A 7,759-nucleotide genomic window follows, 5' to 3' on the forward strand; every position below is an offset into this window, starting at 1 on the left:
TGCACTCCAGTTCACAACACCTAATTTAGATAAAATACAGAACAAACAATATTGAATCATTTTGAAGAAATTGGCAATTGGAAATAGGCAATAACATAGTAAAGAGTCATGCAAGGAATTTTTTTATGTATATGTTACACATATTACAGGAAAATGTTAGACAAAATATGCTTGAGTGTTATTGGCTTTGTCTGTAAAGTACCTAAGAGACTTACTTTTTGTTTATGAACAACATAAACCAGTTAAAAAAGTTTGTAAACACAAGCAACACAAGCTTAAATTTGACTTGAGAAAGCCTATCCTAAAAGTTTGAAATAGAAGTTTGAAGAATTTCAGTTTGCAGATCAAAGTAGTTTTCAAGCTGAAAGTTTTGAAGGCAATACAGTCTATCAGACACAGACAAACAGACGGATAGACATGACAGATAGGTAGAGATAGATAGACAGACAGATAGATAGGAAGAACAGACAGATAGATAGATTGCACAAACGAACAAACAGAAATAGATGGACGGACAGACAGACTTTCTCAAGTATCTTTTAAAGTACTCACAATTTAGATTTAAAAAAACTTACTGTTTGGACATACAAATGGGACCTTTTCTCTGAACTTGGGCATGCTGAAAACGTCTCTGAAAACCTTGCATGTCAGGGAAAGTCACCATAAAGCCATATCGTCCTCTTTGTTACGACTCCCATCAGGATCTGCCAGAGGATGTCAGGTGGCATCTGTTTAAAGTAGCAAACAGTCAGTCCAAAATGTAACTTTACATACAACTTATTAAAAGTGTAACTGATAGATTGAAAGGAGTTTATAATGCACTTACCTTGGTCAAATAATGCACAGGCCGGGGGATTTCATCACCTCTAAATTGGAGAGTAAGAACAAGAGTAGCATAATTTTCAAACCCCTGTTATTTAGTTTCAAGATTTGAAATGGGAACCAACACCTGCTCTCTACGCTCCTCTTTTACTGGAGTTGCTCTTTCAGCATCTCTGACCTTCAAAAGTTTAAAATATAAAGTCTCATAAAAACAGTTTGTTCTTAATGACATCCCTTAGGACCATAATTGAAATCCACTTGTTTAGATTGATACATGTAATGAATTTATCTATAGTTAAAAACATTTATTTTAAAATGCTAAATTTAAGCATTTGGTAATTGAAGCTTCAATGAACAGTATGTATAAAAAAAAAGAAGAAAACAAACAAACATCAAAGGGGGAATTCTCCAAAAGCAGCAGACACTGATGCATGACAGGCTAAGTTAAAAATTAATACTGAGTTAGTTTACTTTTAATTATATGGGGGGTTTCTATTGTATAGGCTATTTCACTAACCTCTGTAAAATCAAAGGTCCCTACTGTCAGAAAGCTCAGTGAATACTGAAATGGTTTCCTGATCAATCAATAAATGTATACTTATCAATAACATATCAAAATAGTTTACATTCAAAAATGTATTCATAGAAAAAAGTCCTAGAATATAACTTTGTTGTTGTTACTATTAACTCTTAAATCCTATATTTCTTCTTTTGGTTCAGTTTTGCTTCGTTTTAATCATAATCCCACCAAACCGCACACGCGCGCACACACGCGCGGTCCTAGTTATTTTAACATCACACTAAACGCCACTTCAAAATTAAAAATTGTAAATAAAACAGAACAAAAACAGTAGCTTGTACTCACCATGCAGCGATTAACATCGGAAATGAAAACTTGCTATAATCGACGTCATGACTTCACGCCACTAACCAATGAGAAGCAGTGTGGGCGGGCCTGCACGTGCAGCCCCGTCCCAGGTGCATACCCGCCCAAATCTTCAGGCTGCAGACAGGGGCTTCTCGAAGCAACAGGGGCGCAAAACTGCCAGGTGCGTAAAACTACCGGCTCCAGGTCTGCAGCCTGCCCATGTAGGAATGCACTGCAACATTTAGAAAACTCACCATTGTTGTGATTGATGGGGTGATTCTTGATGTCTGCATCTGTGTCAAAAATTCTAAACTTTGCATTTTTGATTACAGCCGTGAGGTTTCATTTTCCGTTACAGTAGGCAGCAGTATGCACCAAAGTATGTTTATTGCACCTCTAAACAAAAGTGAAATAGGAGTTTTCTTTTAAACGAAATTTCTAATGCTTTATCTGTGTTGTTAGGTCAGTTATATTATACCACCACTTCTGACCGTCAATGTGAAGCTACAAGTAAGCTGCATTGGTAACAAACACTTGGTGCAATATTAATGTGTTTAAAAAACACCATCATCAAGAGCACATACTACAATATAAAAACAAAGAGTCAAACTACCCAAACTAAAGCAAACACTGATCACCATGATGGTGACAAAACATGTTTAATAAAACATCAGAATCTTGTAAATTCTCAAAAACAAGCCATGACAAAAAATAAAGTGAATTTGGTTTGTTTAGTCAGTATGGTCCTACTTAAAAACAATGCTTTGTTAAAGGGGTCATAGCATGAAAATTAGACTTGTTCCATGTTTAAGTGTGATAATTGTGTCCCCAGTGCTTCTATCAACCTAGAAAACGTGAAAATTATCCCCCCAGTAACTTGTTTGGATAAGCCATTTTCTGCAAGCATGTGAAAAATTAGGTCGTTCAGATTTCGCCTGTTTTGTGAGGTAGGTAGCAAGGCGAATTACAATTATATCGCCCCCTTAATCTGCACTATCCAACCACAGCACTGCCATTTAGTTCAGAGAGTAAGAGGGAGAAAAGAAGGACTTGACAGCACAATTGAGTTTCAATTACAACAAACCACCATCATTGTGATCAGTGTTTGCTCTTCATTCGCTCATTTGCATTTCAAATGACACACCCCAAAACTACACACTTTTGCTCAGGCCAACAAAGTCAAGAAGTCCTCGCTGCAGCCTGCAGCGCGATGACGTAGTGGATTAATCCAGTACGTAGTGGATGTTCAAACAAGCATGCGCAGTAAATATAAATCCAAATCCAGTACGTACTACGTAGTGGATGCTGTAATACACATGCTCGGTTGTGTGTATTTGAACACAAACATTAACACATTCGCCGTGATAATGCCGATAAACGTATTTGCTGTGATCCTAGCTTAGTTAAGAAGTCATAAGTTTACGTGGATACCCACGTGCAAAATAATACCATGTTTTCGCGTGTTCAGTGCAGTTATTATCACATAATTCATCCCTAAAAGCTGATCGTATTGGATGAGTAGGCTACTGTAAACTCATATTACATTTTTAGCATTGTGTAATGTTTTATCTTAACATGTGGCGTACACAGCCGGTATTGAACAATCATCTTTAAACAAGATAAGGTATATTAGCAAAGATATGCAACGTTTTAATTAATAATTTATTTGAGTGTTGTATTGGAGTTATTAAAAAAATGATTATATATATATATATATATATATATATATATATATATATATATATATATATATATATATATATATATATATATATATATTCATATTCAAGTTATTTACTGTTAAATCGAAACAAAAATAACTTGTCATTTATTTAAGTTGTTTAATTATTTAACTTTTACCCCACAGCTTATTCAATTCACTGATGATCGGTGACTGGAAATATCAAAACATTTTAACAATAAACATTAGGCCTAAACATGAACTTAGTGAAAACCCAGCTATAGTCATCTTTCTGTGATTTACTAGTTTCTACATTAACTCATCCTACATAATGTAAACAACATTCTGTAAAAATATAACCTTGATATCTTTAATATTGAATCAGAATCTGCTTTATTGCCAAGTATGTTTTTGTCACATACAAGGAATTTCTCTTGGTGACATGTTACAGACATACATAGAATAACTAAGTAAAATCACTAAAGACAATAACACACTAGTCATATAAAAACAAAAATAATTTAAATAAGCAGTATGGTACAGTAAGTATATGTATATATTTTCTCCTTTTTTACAATTGTGTGTAGTGATGCATGTATGGATGTTCAGATGCTGTTATTGTACAGATAGATAATAGGTGATACTTAAAGTTTAGAATAGTATTTACAGATATACAGTATGTGGTGATTATAAACAATATACAGTTATGACAGGTGTGGAAGTTATGGGTGCTTTAATTGTTTAGGTTTTAGCCTGAGGAACAAACTGTTGTTGTGTCTACACTGTAAAAAATTTTGCCGTAATTTTACGGTAAAGAGCTGGCAGCTGGGGTTCCAGCAGTGCACCGTTATTTTACTATTTCATTACCGTATTCTAAATAACGTCTGTGCTGTAAGTTAACGGTACAATACTGCAAGCAGCTTTTCAGCTGTGTACCGTAATCCTACGGTTTCATTACCGTATTCTAAATTACGGTTGTTCCTTAAATTTACGGTAAAATACTGGCAGCAGGGTTTCCAGCTGCGTACTGTAATCCTACGATTTAATAACCGTATTTTAAATGCTTTGTAATTAAACAATTAAAAATGTAATTAAAAATGGCAAATATAAGATAACATAATTACCAAATAGATTTTGTGCAAAAAGAACAGTCTATAGACAGATTTAAACACATTCAATTTATTATTATTCATACACAAATCATTTAAGGTCATGGAAATGTTTTTGGAAAAACTTGAAAAAACTTGAAAACTTGTAAAAAACAGCTCTTCCCAGGTACAGGTCAGGAAGTCTGAAAGATAAACATAAAAAACCTTGGTAAGCAGTGTGTTAAAAGTAACATTCAATACTACAGGTGGCAGTAATAGTGTTAAAGGGATAGTTCAACCCAGAATAAAAAAATTATCTAACTCAATTAGTTAAAACATGAAGTTATGGGCGTTTCCACAGATTCGGTCCTCAAGGATTGTAATGAACAATATAGATTGTATAATACCCAGTTGTTGTCATTTTTTATTTTAGTTCACTTGCATTTTGTGCAGATATATGCACCTTGTATAATATATTTATATTGTTTCAAGGCTTAATATTATGTAGAGTCCATCATATAGAAAGTTAAAGCCGGGCACAATAGAGGCGCGGTGTTGGCAATCACCATTGACAGATGGGCTTAGGAGTAGAGCCCGACCAATATGCGTTTTTTGAGCTGATGCTGATACAGATATTAGGGGAGTAAAAAGAAATATTATACTACAGTACTGTAGATAGATTATGCTATATACTTATGCACATATGCAATAATCACTATTTTTTTATAAATATTTTGCAATAATCACTCACAAATGTGATGATCAAACACTGAAACTGACAGTGACAAACAGTCCTTCCAGAAAACGCAGAGTTTTTTTGTGATTGTTGCGGGCAAAAATCATTTATCTTGCAGCACGTTTTCTTAAAAAATGCAATATGTGGGATATTTATGCAATTTTATTCCATGAAATTGCGGGAACTTGCAAAAACTGCTTGCAGCTTTTCATTGATGTTCACATCGCGTAATTATGTCACTTCTTAACATTCCCATGACAAAATATTTTGCGAGCAGAAATCTGCATTTTAAGTGGCAAAAGTGCGGCCTATTTAAAAAATGCTGCCCTGGCATAAATATGCGGACTTTGGCTGATTATGCATTGAATTATGCGATTGCATAATCACGTTGTTCTGGAGGGACTGGACAAAGATATGGAATATAGGCAGGGTGTGTAACAATTTAACAATAACATTTATTTAACAAAGAAAGTCTGATATCAGTGCACTAAACAGCAACCTTGACTTATCATAAATAACTTTAAAACAAAAACAGAACAAAATATAACTTGAATCATTGGCGGTTCTGATGAGAATAACGTTATATTGGACTTGTATTAAAAAGGAAAACTTAACGCTGGGTACACATCAAAAGAAAATCGGGCTGACTTTAGGCCGTTATCCCCCTTTCGACAATCCAAGCTATGTCCCGATTATCTTGATGGTTCAACAGATTATCCCTTGGTGTGAGATAGGGATGTTAACAATTAATCAATCTTCAACTGATTGTCGATAAGTATTAAATAAATAAAACGTTTGCATGCACGTTTTGTGGCGCATGCGCAAAACTCAAACAGCCGAAAAAAATGAAGCGAGCGCGGAGAAGTTAAATTAGCCATGATCACAATGATGCTCAATGCCAAACACACACCTGGGCTTTATGACGTCATGCAAGACGAGACTGGCTGCTAACGCAACGAAATGTCATGCACAGTGGATCTGAGAGGGTCCGATACAGAAAATGCACATACGGTTAGAATCATTTAATGAGAAACTTGTTTAGGGTCGGCAGAATGACAGATGAGCGGTCAGCAGTGTTTGGACACTCATAAGCGCTGCGCTTATATTTATAATTACCTGATAAATTGATGATATGATTGCAGTGATTCCTAAGGGATGTCCAAAAAAGAATCAAGTGTAATGTTACATTTTTAAAGTTTAAAGTCTCTTTCTTGCCTCCTCGCGTAAACCCGCGTCGGTGATGGCATACACGTAATGAGCTTGCATCTTGCATTACTTAAAATTTGCCTTAATTATTTTTTTCCCCAAAGAAAGACGTAATCCTCGTGTTCTATTGATTTTAATGCTATTTGCGCATAAAAACTAAACCCTTGGGGGAAATTACAACAACGCAAATCAAGGAATTAACTTATTTCTCTATTTAAGACAGCCAGTCTGGCAGGGCGGTAATAGCGATACAGCAAACACCGAAAAGTTTATAAGATTAGATTTGGAAGTAAGATTATCAAATAGCGGTCCTGACTAGGGCTGTCAAAAGGGCTGAACAAGTACATTCGAAATTCGTCCTTGAAAAATAATAAAATTCGAATTATATTCGAATTATAAAGACCTACTTTATCTTGGAGAAAATACTCCTAAAAGCCCACAAGAGGGCGCAGCACAAAGCCCTAATAATATAATCATGCACAGCATATTTTTTGTTAAAACGAATGTTATAAACACTAATAAATTAAACATAATTTCTTAAATTCATATGCAAAGGAACAAAATTGCACATAGATATCTGGAAGTGCAAAATGCCTCAACAGCCAGCGTGTGTTATACATTAATTAAATTTACAAAAAAATGTACAGAGCCTCAGTCAATACAGAACACAACAGTGTCTTAATGAAATCAAAATTAACCAGTATATTTGTGCATCTGTAAATGTACAAAACGAATGCCATACATAGACAGTGCATATTAATATAGGGCATTTTATATAATATAAGTAGATAAATGTACGTGTTTCTAATAAAGTATGAAAACGAATGAATCTTTATTTAAGCCAAAATAAGTGGGAAAGATCATTAGTCATTTAAATTTTGTCAAGCTTAAACAACAACTTATATTATATTTTGTGTGTTCCTTGGTTGAAAATATGTAGAAATATATGCGATCTAATAAAGTACAGAACAGAAATGTTTAACTTACGCGCAGAGCGAAGCCGTTAATAAAGCAGACTCTCCATAATTAATAGAGGACGTGCTGAAACAGTCGAGTTGGCAGATGATCATCATGTTTATATTTCACCCAGATAATGTTGATGAAAAACTTGCATATCAAATGTCCACGTGAAAGTCAAGTTTCCAGTCAGTTATAAAAATAAAGCCACCGCGGCGTTGCAACTCTCTCGCGATGTGGACTCTGTAGATGCACATATGGTTTTAATGTTGCTAAATAAGCAGCTGAATTATGGCACTTTCGTGTTGATCAGTTATTTTAAACTTTAAAACTGCATTTAGAAGCAGACGACACTAATTCTGTCATCTCAGCTAGTTTCACTTCGCGGATGAATTCCAGTT

The sequence above is a fragment of the Paramisgurnus dabryanus genome, chromosome 3 (assembly GCF_030506205.2).
Source record: "Paramisgurnus dabryanus chromosome 3, PD_genome_1.1, whole genome shotgun sequence".
Taxonomy (NCBI): domain Eukaryota; kingdom Metazoa; phylum Chordata; class Actinopteri; order Cypriniformes; family Cobitidae; genus Paramisgurnus; species Paramisgurnus dabryanus.